This window comes from Cricetulus griseus, chromosome 2, assembly GCF_003668045.3.
Source record: "Cricetulus griseus strain 17A/GY chromosome 2, alternate assembly CriGri-PICRH-1.0, whole genome shotgun sequence".
NCBI classification, from domain to species: domain Eukaryota; kingdom Metazoa; phylum Chordata; class Mammalia; order Rodentia; family Cricetidae; genus Cricetulus; species Cricetulus griseus.
Window position 1 is genome coordinate 329,037,025 of NC_048595.1, and position 17,222 is coordinate 329,054,246.

The 17,222-nt window shown below is 40.0% G+C and overlaps 1 pseudogene across 1 annotated transcript; it reads left to right on the top strand.

The window, feature by feature from the left end:
* Nucleotides 1–14,462: 14,462 nt before the first annotated feature.
* Nucleotides 14,463–15,358, top strand: LOC100756982 (annotated as a pseudogene). The gene has a single exon (XR_003482416.1). The product of XR_003482416.1 is annotated as a 60S ribosomal protein L6-like (transcript).
* Nucleotides 15,359–17,222: the final 1,864 nt, after the last annotated feature.

A 17,222-nucleotide genomic window follows, 5' to 3' on the forward strand; every position in this document is an offset into this window, starting at 1 on the left:
ATCCTGGTGTACAGTGGTGGTGCAGACAGCAGTTCTCAGTGCCACTCCATTCAGAATACTTGTAAAATGTTTCCCTCCATGGCATGGGCTTCAGACAAGTGAAATCCTGGTTCTACTTCTGGTTCCATAAATTCACAGCCCGTTTTCAAAAATCTTTCTAGTGGAGAAAAGCAATTTCTAAGAAAGAGATGAAATGTACAGGAAATAATAAAACTCATTCTAGAGGGACTAATTCAACCAGTTTAATTTGGAAATAGATTGGAGAAGGAAAGACCTCATTAAGAAAGAATTGGAGCTGAAGCTCAGTAGCCAGAAGAAAGTACACCCACCCGAGTCTTCACGGTGGCCAACTGCCCTGACAGTGGCATTTCAATAAAGGGAGACAGTGTGAGGAAGATGAGAGTCGTTTTCTGTAGGAAGTACAAGGAGAGTTAGGGATCAGTGACCCACAAGCATGGGTCAAGGAGGCTTTGGCAGAATTAAAGGATGCTATGGGAGCCCCTGAGACCAATTAGAAAGAAGACATTTAAGTCAGAAAAGACCATATTGTGGGTGTGAAGGAAAGTATTTTTCATAAAATCCCTAAGGAAGAGTGAGGAACTGCTTAAATAGAAATTCTTCCTGGATGAGAGATTTTAAATTGTGGTTTGCCCTTCTCTATTATTTAAAGTTTTGAGACTTATTGAGTTAGATAAGTCTTAATAAAGTGTTTTATTAAAAAGGAAAATGAATTCCTTTTCTATACTAATCAACCACTGCACCAGGTCACAAGGCTTATGGTCTTTTGGTCACTTATTGCTAAGAAAGAACCTTCAACACATAGGGCAAACAGTGAAGAAAGAGGATGACGGCTGTGTTGGTGCTCTCCTCGTGACCTTGGCTGCCACCATCCTTCAGAATCCACTCCATCGGTGGAGAGCAGCATCCCTGCTTTGTATGCCACTCCACAGCTCTGAACCTTCACCCTTTCTGATACCTCAGCATACTTTTTCGTCTCATATACTCCAAGAAAACTTGGATGTAGTTGTGTTGTCCCAGAGACTACAAGAAAATCCACTGCTAATCATCTCTTGGAGAATAAACATATCCCACTTGAAAGCCCATTTTCATTTTTTAAAAGACAGTGTTTAACAGAAGTATCACTTCCTTATGTTTTAAAAGAAAACGGTTTCTGCTGCATTCTGGCAGGGTTTGCTAGCACACCCAAGGCAGAACATTTAACATTTATGGAATGCTTGTTGTGGTGCCAGAAACTGTGCTAAATATCGCCATGGCAACACCTTCAGTGCTGCACAGCTCTCTCCCTCTGTTCAAGATGAAGAAGAGAATATGACCTAACATGCTCTGGCTGAGCCCTGGTGAGCAAGAATGGAACAGGGACTTTACATTTTAGAATTCAGACAGAGACCTCAGTTTCCAAAATTTTGAGACTCAGAGGCTGTCAGCCTCTGCAAATACCACCGTGAACTGGTTCTAATTTCTGTCAAAACTTTGGTCTTGATACCATTACTATCCAGTCAAAGAAACCAACTTACTTTATAGAAGGCTGATGATTTATAGCAACTCTATTCCCAGGTCTTGAGTCCTGCAGAATGAAGTAAGCCATTTTCTTCATTCCCTTTTGGTAAAGGAGCCACCTAAAACCCAGCCTACCTCCATTGCCTGCTATTGTATATAGTCAAATGGTCTATAACCATAAGTTTCTCCCATATCTGAGACTTAACAGAATGATGTAAAAGGCAGGGAAGCCAAGTTCCCAAATCCCCATCTTCTTGTACATGGTACATGTGGGTACATGCTGGGTAGCCTCACTACAACATCCTCATTTATTCTCCATCTGTTCAACCCTGTGTTCTGCTGTAGGAGGCTCATACTTGTAGAGTACTTTAGTAGAACCTTTTCCATTTGGCTGGTAAGGTTCATCCACTAGAGGTGGAATTAGGAGACTAAACATGAGAAGATAGTACAGGTGGTCAATTGTCACCTGCTCCACCCATTCCATTCCAGGAAATGTGGTGACCATACCTCTACTGATAGTCATGGTATCTGTTAGGCAGCTATCTCCACATAGCTCAGGTTCTAGCACCTCCTTCATCCACCCCTTCAAGTCTAGCAGTATTAATAGGAATCCCTACTGACACAAAGCTACCCTCCATTCCTCATCACTTCTCCTAAGCCATACCCATTCCCACATGTGCAATCTTTTCATCTCAGTCTTCTCAAATTGCCAAGTCTTCATGCGCCATCTGTTTCCTGTCAAAATCCTGACTGATACAATATTGAAAATGTTGGCAAAAGGCTGCAAGCCTCACCAAAACATTAGTAGACTATAAAATAAGCCTAAGATACAATTTTTAGAATTGCAAGAGATAAACCTTTTATAATGTCCAAGCTTTCTTTGTCAAAAATATTTTTTCTAATTTCAAATTTTTTAAATGCTTTCATATGTTTTAAAAGAAAAGACCAAGTTCTAAATTATTGAGTGAATTACTCACTGACTCAGAATTAGATGGAAGGAGATAAGATTTCTGTCTATATAAATAAAAAATATTATTGTTTATATGGCATATAAAAGGTTGGCTTATTTTTTATTATTTTTGAGGTTAGTGTTTCCTGACTGCTGTACTTTTGAGACCACCCTGCAGCACCAAGGCTCTTCTTTCTCTTTTCTTTCCTACTTTCTGAATTAGAGTAACATGGAAACTCTTCTCACTCCAGAAACCTGACGTCCAGGCCTTGCTTTGCCCCTAACAATATTCATCTTGGTTATATTGCAAAATTTCCCAGAGTCTTGGTTGCTCTTATGGACTGAATGCTTACATCACTCACCCACACCTACTCGCAAAGCCTTGATCCAGACTGTGACAGACTCTGAAGATGGAGTCTTTTGGAGACATATAGAAAAGTAATCTTGGACACCTGTGGTAGGAATTAGGTTCTTTAAAAAAAAAAAGATGAAAAAGTTTGTTCTTTTTCTTCCATGTGAGGTCATAATAATAAAGCCATTTTCTTCAAAGCCTGCACCAAAAATGTGTCCTGCTAAGAACAGTTACTTGTTGCACAGCCTTGGTAGCACTGGTTAACTGAGCCTTGGTTTCATTATTAAATACTGCTAGAGTAATAATGCATACTCTGGGGCCTTCTCTGAGAATGAAATAAGATAACCCAAATCAAGTTCTTAGCACAGTGCCTAGTACTTAACAGAGCTCAGTATTAATCATCATTGCCACTGCCACAGACATACAAATATGAGTCACTGTGACAGAGATGGAGAAGGCTACTTGGAAAAAGCAATGAGGAAAGTCGGCAGGACTGTATTCCATATTAGCCTTCATTTACAACACCCAAATATCTCATCTGATGGTAACAATGTGAGTGTTTATGTTCCACTCTTTAGTTATGTATTCATATTTGAATTGACAATTACATTCCAACTTTCAAGTAACAATATAGCAAAACAGTTGTAAAGTGATGACAGGAAATGACCTGACCAGGAAGGAGAGACATGACAAGGTATTTTTTCAGTTCACCAATTGTCTCTTGGGACAAAGATGAAAAGGTAGAGATGATATAGGCACCAGAGAGAGAGTGCACTCAATCTGTCATGTCAGGATGGATAAGCTTGCTGAATTCCGTGTATATGAATTTCATGGAATGAACTACCTAGGCCGTACATTATTAGATGTGCACTGTTTTTTTTATTCATTTATTTAGCTCATAAATAAAGTCATGCACAATTATGATATAGAATACAGTATGTTCACAATGGCATGGCTAAATTAAACCAATTAACATGTTATATCACACATATTCATCATTTTTGTTTTGAGAACACTTAAAGTATACTATCTCACAGCTTTTAAAATATAGCATATTGTTATCAACTATATTTATCATATTTATCATGCTCTCAGTAGACCTCAAGACATCACAGAGTCCATGCCTCTTATCCAACTGCAGTTTTATATCAAACCAATCATTTCCCCATTGTTAAAAGACCCACATTGAAGCCTAATAGCCACAATTCTGCTTTCTGTTCCCATAAGTTCATCATTTCCAAGTTACACATAAAATTGAAATTGTGTGACATTTGTCTTCCAGTGTGTCACTTATTTTTATTTGGCAAGCATATAACTTTACTACTTACTAAAGATGAAATCAAATTTGCATGCACAGGTGAGCACTCACTGAAACACCTTGGATTCATCACATATTTGAGTTTCTCTCTCTCTCACATAGAGAGAGAGAGAGAGAGAGAGAGAGAGAGAGAGAGAGAGAGAGAGAGAGAGAGAGCAATGATGGCAATATGTTATGCATCAATAGATGTGCATTGTTAGTTTAGAACAAAATCCCTACTTCATTTTACTCTTTCATATGTGTGGAATACTCTAGCAGAACCATTCTCATTGGACTGCTCAGATTCATCTACCAGGAGAATGGATGTTCTCTCACTCCCAGCAGCATCTCAGAGCACTGAGCACAGAGCAGACTCAATGCATGATCACTGCATAAACAAAGGCTGAGCAGACAGCACTTTCCTCTGTCAGTCCACTGAAAGAGACTTGGCAGAAAATCAAGAATTGAGAAGCTTATTTGAATGGGAAAAGCACAACATGGTTAAGTTTAGACCACAAGGATTGTTCCCAGTGAGAGAAATATGTGAAAAGAATTGAATTTATAATCAATTTCTCACAAAATGCAGAACTCTTCTTTGATAACCTTGTTATAAATAGAAATTTGTTAAGAAGACAGGGAGGAGAATAAGGGAAGAGGAAAGAGGAGATTTGGAGGAACACTCTACACACGGTGGGAGAAGATAGAGATGGACTAGGTGGCTACTCCAGAAAGCACAGGTTCTGCACTCTCATCCTGTGGGACACAGAGACATGGAAGACAATCAAAGTATGATCTGTGTGAACAGATAAGACTAAGAATTGCTGAGTTGTTTTCTCCCAGTTGTGTTTTCTCCATTTGACAAGGTGCAGTTGCTCATTATCCCTAGCCTTGGGGGAGTGTTCATCTTCAATAATGTCAATTGCTGCAGAGTAATGGGAGAGAAGGAATTAGAATAGGTATAGTGTACCTATGACTTTCCATATTAAGGATATAAAAAACACGAAGGGGACTGAATAAAAAAGAAAATTAGATTGACTCAAACACACCCCAATTTAGAGCACTGGTAATTAATTGTAAAACTGGTTGGGAGGAAAGGACATGAGTGTAACATTTCTCACAGGATGTGAGTCTGAGCAATACCCTTAAATAAATGTAGTGTCTACCTACTGTCTAGCAGAGTAGGTCAGATCATGGCAAATTACAGTTGGTAAAATGACCTGGGGGAAAGTTACTATACCTAAGTAAGACATAGTGACACTTAGTGGAAACTTCAAAAATTGTACACCTAGCGTATTTGGTGTTTAGGCTTATTTGCTTATTCATAAGAAACACAAAGAGAGCCTTCTATGTCTAGTGTATCCCTTGATGGAAGCCCTTGCTAGTTTTCTATTAGTCTTCTTCCAGTATGACCCTCATGCAATTATGTTTCCAAGAAAGCTGCTGAAACTCCACACATCTTGTCTGTGTTTCAAACAAGAAACTTCCCTTTGAAGTGGCTAAGATTCTACAATATGAGTATACCCTCCTACCTGCTAAGGAAACTTAAGAAAAAACAATCTTGTTTAGTATGACAGAGGCTAAAAATTCAGTAAGAATTAAAGGAAAAAAGTTCCTCCACAAAGATTAAGGTTTCTCCTAATAGCCTAACCCTGTAGTTTGTGGCCTGAGTCAAATGCTTTGAAGATGTTGAAGCCAAAGTGAAAACTCAAAGAGCTCTTGAAAGGCCTCATGCAGGGGAATTAAGGGCAGAACTTGTTGCACTATTAATCACTGCAGTGTCAATCATTGTGAAAACATGGTCAAATCACTGCAGTGTCATTGTGAAAACGTGGTCAGGAGCAACCAGAATACATTCACACATGGCAGTACGTGACTCACACTAAGTATGGCATGATGGTGCTGCTTTTAGTATCTACTCAATCCCTCTCTCCTTCCCTCTCTTTCTCCTCCCCTGATTCTGCCATAATTTACCAAGCTAATCTGAGTTCCTTTTGTAGTCTCCAGAGGGCTGGAATTCCAGGCACCACTTGAGATTTCTCTTTTAAGAAGACTCAATGGGTGGTGGTGGCACACACCTTTCATCCCAGCACTTGAGAGGCAGAGGTAGGCAGATTTCTGTGAGTTCAAGGCCAGCCCAGTCTACAGAGAAAGTTCCAGGACAACCAACGCTACACAGAGAAACCCTATCTCAAAAACCAAAACAAAAAGGAAAAGACTCAATCTCTCTCATGTTGGCATTTAGTACATTTTTAAACTATTTTCATTAGTTTTTACTTCCTAGAAGATTGGAATATAAAACAAGTGAAGTAGTTCCTACATGATTTTTATGACTTTTTATAAAGTTATGCTTTAAGGATATACATGCAATTTTTATAAGCATTAATCAAAAATATCAAGCTAAGACATAGGTATGCCTTAAAAGCTTGAAGTTTGAGAACTTAGAGGGGTCTTGCCAAAGTGTTTTGGGGGCAGTATTCTGCCCAGTGCATTTGCACTATATAATGTTCAGACTGGGCGTCTGGAGGAGATGAGCATCTATAGCAACAAGCTCCCCACATATCTCAGACCAGTGAAGACACCATTTGCACTATGGTCAATGTAAATTGCTCCCCTAGAGCACACCTCCATAGACCACTCATGCAGTTGCCATGGCAACAGGTACAGATGGGCAAAGATGTCTTTCTAAAAGTACCACATGGAAACTACTGAAAGCAATTTAACATTTTATTCTCATAAATGTTTTCCAATTTTAAAATTTTCACATATGAACATAGTTGCTGTATTTCTTCACAGCAGAGAAGATAAAAGCTTCATAAAAGTTCAGTGATATTTATTAGTGGGACATTTATATCATTTATATATAACCTCTCCAAGTCTCATGGAACAGAGGATGGGAAGAATTTAAGAAACAACATCAGGGAGAGGTGTGATAAAATGATGTCTTCTGGACATGGCATAGATTTGTACTTGTGACTTCACTGTACAAGATTTCCTCATGGACTGGGGAAGGGCCTACACAGCTCCTCTTCCCCACCCCCTACCCCACAAAAGATCTATTAGCAATTAAGGATTTGTTTTAGTGGCAGGGATGTCATTTTCTTCAGCAGATGTAGACACATATAAGTTGACCTAAATAACCTCCCACAAACTCTTGTGCAAGAAACTCTTCTTGAACTCAGTGGGCCACACAAAACTAGGAAGTCAACTTGTTGAGAAGGGTCCCAGTAAGAGGAGGGGTTGTGTGTGTGTGTGTGTGTGTGTGTGTGTGTGTGTGTGTGTGTGTAGTAACTACAGTTCATTATGTATAAAATATTTATAGGGTCCCACACTTTCTTAGTAGCAGAACCATGGAGTGCCCCAACATGTACTATGACAGTACCCAAACAGACAGGCCCCAGTCTCCCTTGAAGATATAGACATTCCATTCCAAAGTTGTTTTTACCCATGTCATATCTTCTTTTTTCTTCTGGCTATTCACATAGCACAGAAGCCTCAAGGACAGTGATTCACTAGTTTATTTAATCATATGGTTAAAAGTAAGAACTACTTTCAGCTCCCCTCATATGCAAAACCTACCTATCCTTTTATATAAAAAATGAATTCTTACTCACGTTAAATTTATATTGGAGATTTGGAGTCCAGAGATGTGTTTCTAATCATAACTCTGTTTTAATCGCTAAAGTTTCTTATTAAATGGCAGGCTTAGACCTTGAATGCCTTTTAGAATTCAATACTGGCCTGATCAAAAGCCCACTCATACATACTGAGAAGAATCATTGCTTCCAATTCCTATGGCACATTAAAGAACGATGCAAGACAACTCGTCTTGCCCACATGACAAGGCTGCCCCTAAAATAGGAATCCCAGAATATCTGCCCATGAGACTGGCAGCTGGAAGTTTCTCAGTTGCCTGGAACTGCTATAAATTCAGAAAGGATTTCTTTGCTTGCCTCTCCTCCCTACTTCTGAAATCTCAATAGCTACTTTGAGGCATAACACTAATAGACCAATGTTTCATGCAGCTTAGTGCACTGACAAGCATGTGGAACTGTCCTTACTACCATTATATGCTCAGGGTATAATTTTCAGAAGAAAGTTTAGGGGTTTGTACTGCTCTGTTTCCTTGCCAATGCTGGTCCAAAGCCCAACCTCTGAAACATAGGCTTCTATTAGCATGTAGAAAACAGTGACTCAGAAAATAACTTGCGCATGTAGGAGCCTCAAAGGAGATTACCATTTTCTACTTTCAGGTTTCTCCTACAGTGAGATGAGGCACAGTAGTTGACATCAGCCACCTGAAAGCACATATCAAGCCTACCTCTCCTGAGCCCAGATTACCCTTGGTTATTCCATAGCTTTACACAAAAGAACTTCCAGCCCCCAAGACACCTAGGATTAAAAGGCATCATACAATCAGGACAGCCATACTAAATGATGAAAGGTCTGGGATACCTGCCCCTGCAGTTATGTCATCTGTCTCTACTCCTGCTCATCTTTATCCTCTGGAAAGTTGCTGCTGGGATTTCCTGAACCTATTACTTGGTAAGTCAGTCAGTGTCAAGTGGAAACACTGAGTCACAATCAGTTGCTCCTCCTCTACCAAGGTCCCCTATCATGCCTGACAATAAACAACTCTCTTTAACACATGATATGGTCTTGTTCCAGCACTCTGGAGTGTGTGCTATGCTCCCATTAGACCCTGCCATAAATCCCACATATCTGCTTCTCCATTGACATCTCTAACAAGGGTCTTCTGTGCTTATGGTCAAATAGGCAGGACTGTTGCCTTCAACTTGCACCATCTACAGGACCCTTTCCTTCTGAATCTGCTCAAACCTGGAAGCTTCTACATCAAATCAGTTCACATTCAAGCCCTCATGTTACCTCCAAAACCCAAGAAAGCCAAGTAGATGCTTAGAATGCACAAAATGATGATTTGTGCCTCTTTAGCAGAGGGAACATGGATATTTGCTCTTGATTTTGAAAAGGATGTTTTTGTCATATGCATGGCAAACTACAGTAAAACACAGGAATGAAGGTCCATGAGACACAGCTGAGGTAATATATTCTGACCTTTAAACCCCTAGGAAGACATGCTTACAAGAAATCACTCACAGGAAAACTTAGTCCATGAGGATTTCTAATTGTTATTGTTATTGCCAGAATCTAACAACACACATTGAAACTCTTCTGAAGCTATTAAAGGAAAGTGGCTTGCTATCTCCTCCCTACTCCATCCCATTCTTTCCATGGAATTGCTCTGGATATTCTCAAAGGCTGAGCAGGAACAAGGGATGGTCTGTCATGGGACAGCCTACCACCCTATAGTACCAGGTGCTTGAGGTACCAAATCTAAGTCTTCACATACTTCACACATGAATACATCTACCCCCTGCACCACCCTTACCATGAAGCCAGAAGTGGAAGCCTGACAATGAGATATGGCATACTTTGTGAAACAGAACAGGGTTTGATATTTTAATGACATATGACTTTGAGTTTCTGAAGAAGGAAACAAAAAGAAGCTTAAGCAGCTAGGAATTAAGAGCTTCCTGAGAACCTGACACTTTATTTCTGTACAATATTTTGACCACTATTTTAGAGGATTAACTTTATGTGAGTGGGGTTGCATAGGCTCCCATAGCTGAAGAAGACAGGAGGCCCCCAGTCATCTGTGATTGAAGGAGAGATCAGCCCAAGTCTCCTGCACCCTGTCTGTTTACATGCTTATATAAGACTGCATGCCCCAGTTTCATAGCTGAATCCAGAAAGAGCATCTGCAGCACCATCTCTCCATGGTTGCCAGGCTGCAGGGCAATCCACCTGATCACGCATCATGCTGCTAATGAGCAGGTCCATAATAGAGAAAGATGGGGGGTGCAGTTCCTCCCACATCAGGCTACCTGGCACCCACACCCCATTCTTCCCTTGCCAGGTCTCAAGGCTCAACCCTTTCTTCCCACTTACTGCCTACTTCCTCATCTCCAACTCGATGAGAAAAAGGAGGACATGACCCCAGCTTTGTCTCACATTCCCAGAATAGAGTAGAAAGAAGAAGAAAAAAGGAAAAACTTCATGGAATTTGATAGCAGGGGGAAAGGGATTCGAAAAAAATTGCTGCCTCTCTGCCTCAACTCGTGGCTTAGTTTCTAGATGATCATACCACTCTCCCTATTGTGGAGTTCTTCTTCTAGTCTATTCTAAGTTCTGAAGCCCCTGTATCTGTCCATTGTCTTTCACAGCCAAAGCCTTCCAGAAGCATGCTTCAAAAAAACAATAATAATGGTAACTCTCTCAGCATAATAGAGCCAGAGAAGTTCAATATTGCCAGCTCTACCTGAAAACAGGAGTCAAAGCCTGCAAGGGAACCCCTACATCAAATACAGCAGAAGTGTGTGCCCTGGAAATGTGAAAAAGAATTTAGAGGTATGTCATTGTTAATATTAACTTGGGGCATAAGAATTATCTATGCATTTGTGAGACCATCACATATAAAGCTCTGCTCTGACAGAACATGTTTATTGTCAGAGTCCCAACTTACTAAATGCACCAAGTATTAAATATACAAGAACACAGTACCATCTTGCTTATGAAACAATGAATTCTTGAAGCTGAAGAGATCACTCAGTGGATAAGAGAATTTGTTGTTCAAACATGAGGTTCTGAGTTTGGAAACCCAATACCCTTGTAAAAAAGTCAGCCACAGCTGCATGTGCCTGGAACCCAAGCATGTAATGGTAGAGACTATTGTGGTGGTTTGAATAAAAATACCCCCATTTGTTGAAGATGCTTTCTTTTTTTCACTGTATAATTTTAGCTTCTCTGTCAAAAATCAGGTGTTTGTAGGTGTGTGGTCCATATCAGGGTTGTCAACTCGATTCCATTGGTCTATCTGTCTATTTTTTGTGCCAATACCAAGATGTTTTCAGGACTAGAGCTCTATAATAGAGCTAACAGCCAGGGATGAAGATGCCTCCAGAAGGTCCTTTATTGTACAGGGTTGTTTTGGCTATCCTGGATCTTTTGTTGAACAAGTTGAGACTTGTTCTTTCAAGGTCTGTCGAGAATTGTGCTGGGATTTTGATGGAGATTGCATTGAATCTGTAGATTGCTTTTGGCAAGATTGTAATTTTTACTGTTGATCCTACCTATCCAAGAACATGGGAGATCTTTCCACTTTCTGGTATCTTCTTTAATTTCTTTCTTTAAAGACTCAAAATTCTGATGATACAGATCTTTCATTTTTTTTGGTTAGCATTATCCCAAGGTATTTTATGTTGTTTGTGGCAATTGTAAAGGGTGATGTTTCTCTGGTTTCTTTTTCAGTGCATTTATCATCTGTATATAGTAGACTACAGATATTTTTGAGTTAATCTTGTATCCTGCCACTTTGCTGAAGGTGTTTATCAGCTGTAGGAGTTCCCTGGTAAAGTTTTTCGGGTTACTTATGTAGACTATCATATCATCTGCAAATAGTGAAAGTTTCACTTCTTCCTTTCCAATTTATATCCTCTTATCTCATTTCATTGTCTTATTGCTTAAGCAAGAACTTCAAGTACAATTTTGAAGAGATATGGAGAGAGTGGACAGCCTTTTCTTGTTCCTGATTTTAGAAGAATCAAGTTGAGTTTCTCTCCATTGACTTTGATGTTGGCTGTTGGATTACTTTATATTGCTCTGATTATGTATGTTGGCATGTACAAGACTGCAGATAGATCCATATCTATTGCCAGGCATAAAACTTAAGTCCAAATGGATCAAAGACCTCAACATAAATCCAGCCACACTGAACCTATTAGAAGACAAAGTGGGAAATACCCCTGAATTAATTGGTACAGGAGAACGCTTCCTGAACATTACACCAGTAGCACAGACACTGAGGTCAACAATTGATAAATGGGACATCCTGAAACTGAGAATCTTCTGAAAGGCAAAGGACACAGACAGCAAGATAAAATGGCAGCCCACAGAATGGCAAAAGATATTCACCAACCCCACATTTGACAGAGGGCTGATCTCCAAAATTTATAAAGAACTCAAGAAGCTAGTCACCAAAACACCAACCAATTCAATTTTTAAAAATGGGGTATAGAACTAAATAGAGAATTCTCAATAGAGGAATCTAAAATGCCTGAAACACACATAAGAAAGTGTTCAACATCCTTAGCCATCAGGGAAATGCAAATCAAAACAACTCTGAGATGACATCTTACACCCATCAGAATAGCTAAAATCAAAAGCACCAATGACAGTTTATGTTGGAGAGGATGAGGGAAAAAGGGTAACACTTCTCCATTGCTGGTGGGAGTGCAAACTCATACAGCCACTTTGGAAATCAGTATGGAGTTTCCTCAGGAAAATGGTAATCAATCCATCACAAGATCCAGCAATTCCACTCTTAGGCATATACCCCAAAGAAGCACATTCATACAACAAGGACAGCTGTTCAACTATGTTCATAGCAGCATTAGTTGTAAGCAACCTAGACGCCGCCCCTCAAATAAAGAATGGATACAGAAATGTGTTACACAATGGAGTACTACTCAGCGGGGGGCAGGAGGAGGGGGAAACAATGGAATCTTGAAATTTGCAGGCAAATGGATGGAACTAGAAGAAACCATCCTGAGTGAGGTAATCCAGTCACAAAAAGACAAACATGGCATGCACTCACTTATATATGGATTTTAGACATATAGCCAAGGATTACCAGCCTACAATCCACACTTCCAGAATAGCTAGGAATCAAGGAGGACCTGAAGAGAGACATACATGGTTCCCCAGAGAAAGCACATTGGGGAGGGGAGAGGGAGTTAGCAGAAAGAGAAGGGGAGAAAAGGGAGAGGTGAACATGAGGGAGCAGGAAGATTGAGTATGAGTTGGGGGAAGAATAGAGGAGAGCAAAAAAAGAGATATCATAATAGAGGGAGTCACTATAAGTTTAAAGAGAATTCTGGCACTAGGAAAATGTCCAGAGATCTACAAGGATGACCCCAACTAAGAATCTAAGCAACAGTTGAGAGGCTTCCTTAAATGCCCTTCTCTGATAATGAGATTGATGACTATCTTATATGCCATCCTAGAGCCTTCATCCAGTATCTGATGGAAGGAGAAGCAGACACCCACAGCTAAACACTGAGCTGAACTCTGGAATCCAGTTGCAGAGAGGGAGGAGTGATGAGCAAAGGGGTCAAGACCAATCTGGTGAAACCCACAGAAACAGCTGACCTGAACAAGGGGGAACTCATAGACCCCAGACTGATAGCTGGGAAACAAGCATAGGACTGACCTAGACCCCCTGAACGTGGGTGTCAGTTAGGAGGCCTGGGCAATCTATGGGGCCTCTGGCAGTGGATCAGAATTTATCCCTAGTATACAAATAGACTTTGGGAGCCCATTTCAAATAGAGGGATATTCTCTCATCCTGGACACATGGGGGAGGGCCTAGGCCCTGCTCCAAAGGATATGACAGACTTTGATGTTCCCCCTGGGGAGTAGAAAGGGGATTTGATAGGGGGCTGGTGGGAGCCAAGCGGGGGATGGGAGGGAGAGAGAACTGGGATTGACATGTAAAACAAGTTTGTTTCTAATTTAATTTAAAAAAAAAAAGGAAAAAAAAGAATGCCCTCATGGGCTCATAGAGTTGAATGCTTTCTCACCAGGGAGTGGCACTATTAAGAGGTGTGGCCTTGTTGAAGGAGGTGTGGCATTAATGGAGGAAGTGTGTCACAGGGGTGGGCTTTAATGTTTCAAATGCTCAATCCAAGCTCAGTGCCTCTCTCTTGCCTGCTAATCTGGATGTAGAACTCTCAACTCCTTCTCCAGCACCATGTTTGCCTGTGTGCCACCATGCTCACTGCCATCACTCTAATGGACTAAACCTCCGAACTGTATGCAAGCCCCACTTAAATCCTTTCTTTTATAAAAGTTGCCATGGTCGTGGTGTCTCTTCACAGCAATAGGACATTGACTAAGACAAGCAAGTTCTTGGAACTCTCTGATCAGCTAGCCTAGCTGAAATACATGTTTTAAGATCAATGAGAGGCCCTTTCTCAAAAGAATAAAACATAGAGTGACATACAGAGACCCTGGACATCCTTTAGACTCCATGTACATGTGTGTAAGCCCACAGAGGCACCTACTGGCACATACACATGAACCACATACACCCCACACCACAAAGACACACACACATAGACGCCTTCCCTAGACTACTCTGATTTGGTAGTTTTATCTCTCTCCATCCCATTCAGAACACAGTATCTTTCAAGTATAACTTTTTTCATATATATATATATATATATATATATATATATATATATATATTTCCCATCTTTCAAGACGGCAAGATGGCGGGTGAAAAAGTCAAGAAGCTTGACACAAGAGAAAAAAAAACAGCAGCCAAGAAGACTGGTGGTGATGCCACTGCAGCTGGTGCCCCTGCTGCTGGTGCAGCCAAAAAGGGTGGCCCCAAGGTTAAAAAACCCAAGAAGGGGAAGCCCCATTGCAGCCACAACCCTGTCCTGGTTAGAGAAATTAGCAGGTTCTCCCAATCTGCTATGTATTCCAGAAAGGCCCTGTACAAAAGAAAATACTCAGCTGCAAAAAAACCAAAGTTGAAAAGAGGAAGAAAAAGGAGAAGGTCCTTGCTACTGTCACTAAACCGGTTGGTGGTGACAAAAATAGTGGTACCCGGGTGGTTATGCTTTGAAAAAAGCCCAGGTGTTACCCTACTGAAGATGTTCCTCGGAAGCTGCTGAGCCATGGCAAAGAGCCCTTCAGTCAGCATGTGAGAAAGCTGCATGCCACTATCACTCCAGGGACTGTCCTGATCATCCTCACCAGGTGCCACAGAGGCAAGAGGGTGGTTTTCCTGAAACAGCTGGGCAACAGCTTGCTACTTGTGGCAGGACCTCTTGCCCTCAACAGAGTTCCTCTTCAAAGAACACACCAGAAATTTGTCATCGCCACCTCTACAAAAGTTGATATCAGCAAGGTTAAAGTCCCCAAACACCTGACTGATGCTTACTTCAAGAAGCAGCAGCTGCATAAGCCCAGGCACCGGGAGGGCGAGATCTTCGACACAAAGAAGGAAAAAGAGATTACAGAGCAATGCAAGGCCCATCAGAAAACCATGGACTCGTAGCTTTTGCCAAAGATCAAAGCTGTTCCTTAGCTCCACGATTACTTAAGGTCTCAGTTCTCTCCGACAAACAGGATGTATCCTCACAAACTGGTTTTCTAAATTGCTATCAACCTAGTAAAACAGCTTTAAGTGTTTAAAAAAATTAAAATAAGAGTTTTTATTTCTGAAATTTTATAATTATATGCTTGTTTATGAATTAAACTTTGTTCTTTAGTGACTTCATTATAAGACTCTTTGAACTTGAAGGTTTACTCTTGTCCACTCTTCTAAATAATTTAAATTACTTCTTTAAACTTTTCCCTTTTTCTTTAAAGACCTTCTTTAACTCCCTACATCTTTGTATCATAATCAAGATTAATTGATCTTCTACTTCTCTTACGATTTCTCTGTCTTGCAGCATCTTCCAACACTGAATTGTTTGAGTCATCACATCTTTTTAATTAAGTGTTCTCTCTTATATTAAACATCACTTTTTATTGTCAACTGTTCCTGTTCCATGAATACAATATCTTATTATATGTGCCCATTGGAAAACATTAATAGAAAATTAGCTATTTTCTTTTGTTTATTTTTTTTCCTGTTTCATTCCTACTTCTATTTCAGATAGAATCTCACAATGCAACCCAGGCTGCTCTTGAACTCCTGGTCCTCCTGAATGCCGGGATTATATTGCATGACATTGTTTGGTTTGTTTTGCTTGCTTTGTACTTTGACATTTTTTAGTAGGAGTTTTCCTCTATTACCTACCCTCTTACTGTCCACATTTCAGCTCTGGTTATACAAGTGCCAGACACTGATTCCTTACAGAGCCTCTTTGTGGTGACTTTTTGTTGACTTTATTCTTGGAGATTGGCAGGTTTAGAGTGAGCTGACCTTGTCTGATATCGCATACTTCCTTGGCCTCTTTCTTTTCCTTGGCTTGTTCCCCAACTGCATTATACATTTGCAATAATGTTTCCTTTATAAACTACTAGCATCCAGGCTATTGTCTCAGGATCTGTTTCTGGGAGAACTGATCCTGCAAAACCAGCAAACCCCTGAAACCAGTTTAAGCAGATCCCTCATACTTATCCCATCCAAGTTTCTATTCATAGTGCCACTATAATTGGTACTTAGGTAAATGCATTGATATTTTGCAATACATGTTAAGAAATAATAGACCATTCCAACAAAGGAGATGAGAAGTAATTTACTCTTTTATGTAGATATTCGATATTGATACATAAAACATGGCAATGATTTTTCTCAATAGTTTCAAAAATTATGTGCTTCCAAAGAAGGTGTCATATAAATTTGTCAAAATAAAATTTGCTAACACATAAAAATCAGAGTAATGTATTAAGTAAAAAATTGGCAGGCAGAAATAAGTCCTAAAGTATTTGAATAACATATTAGAAAGCTAAAAATTCCTCCCCCTCAAAATAAATGTCATAACACTGAACATTGTCAAATATCCAATTTCCTAAATTTGAAATTTCTAAGAACCTTTGTAAAATGCACCTTCTTAAATTATCTGAATATTGTTCCCCACCACATATACAGATACGCACACACTACCACCACCAGGCGCTTACATATTCTCATCACTGTGAAACAAAATATAATTGGGAGGAAAGGACCTAAGAATCACAGCCTCGATTTGCAGATGACTTAAAGGGATTCTCAATAGTTATTCAGAATTTACTAGGTACAATTCCAGGCATTAAAAATGAATGGCTCATCACCTTATGTCCTGGTGTGAGGGAAAGTGATTGGACCACAAGATCAAATGGATGGGAATAAACCACAAATGTGTTCAAAAGATAGGGAAACAAGTCTTGCTTATTTTTGAAAGTTACAGAATAGACCCAATGTATGGTGTCTATGAAGCTAGCCTGGAAAGAAAGTACCTGCTCTTCACAAAGAATGCCTAACAAGTAAAGTAGAAGTCATGGCTCCTGATGTTTCTGGTAGGCATAGGAGG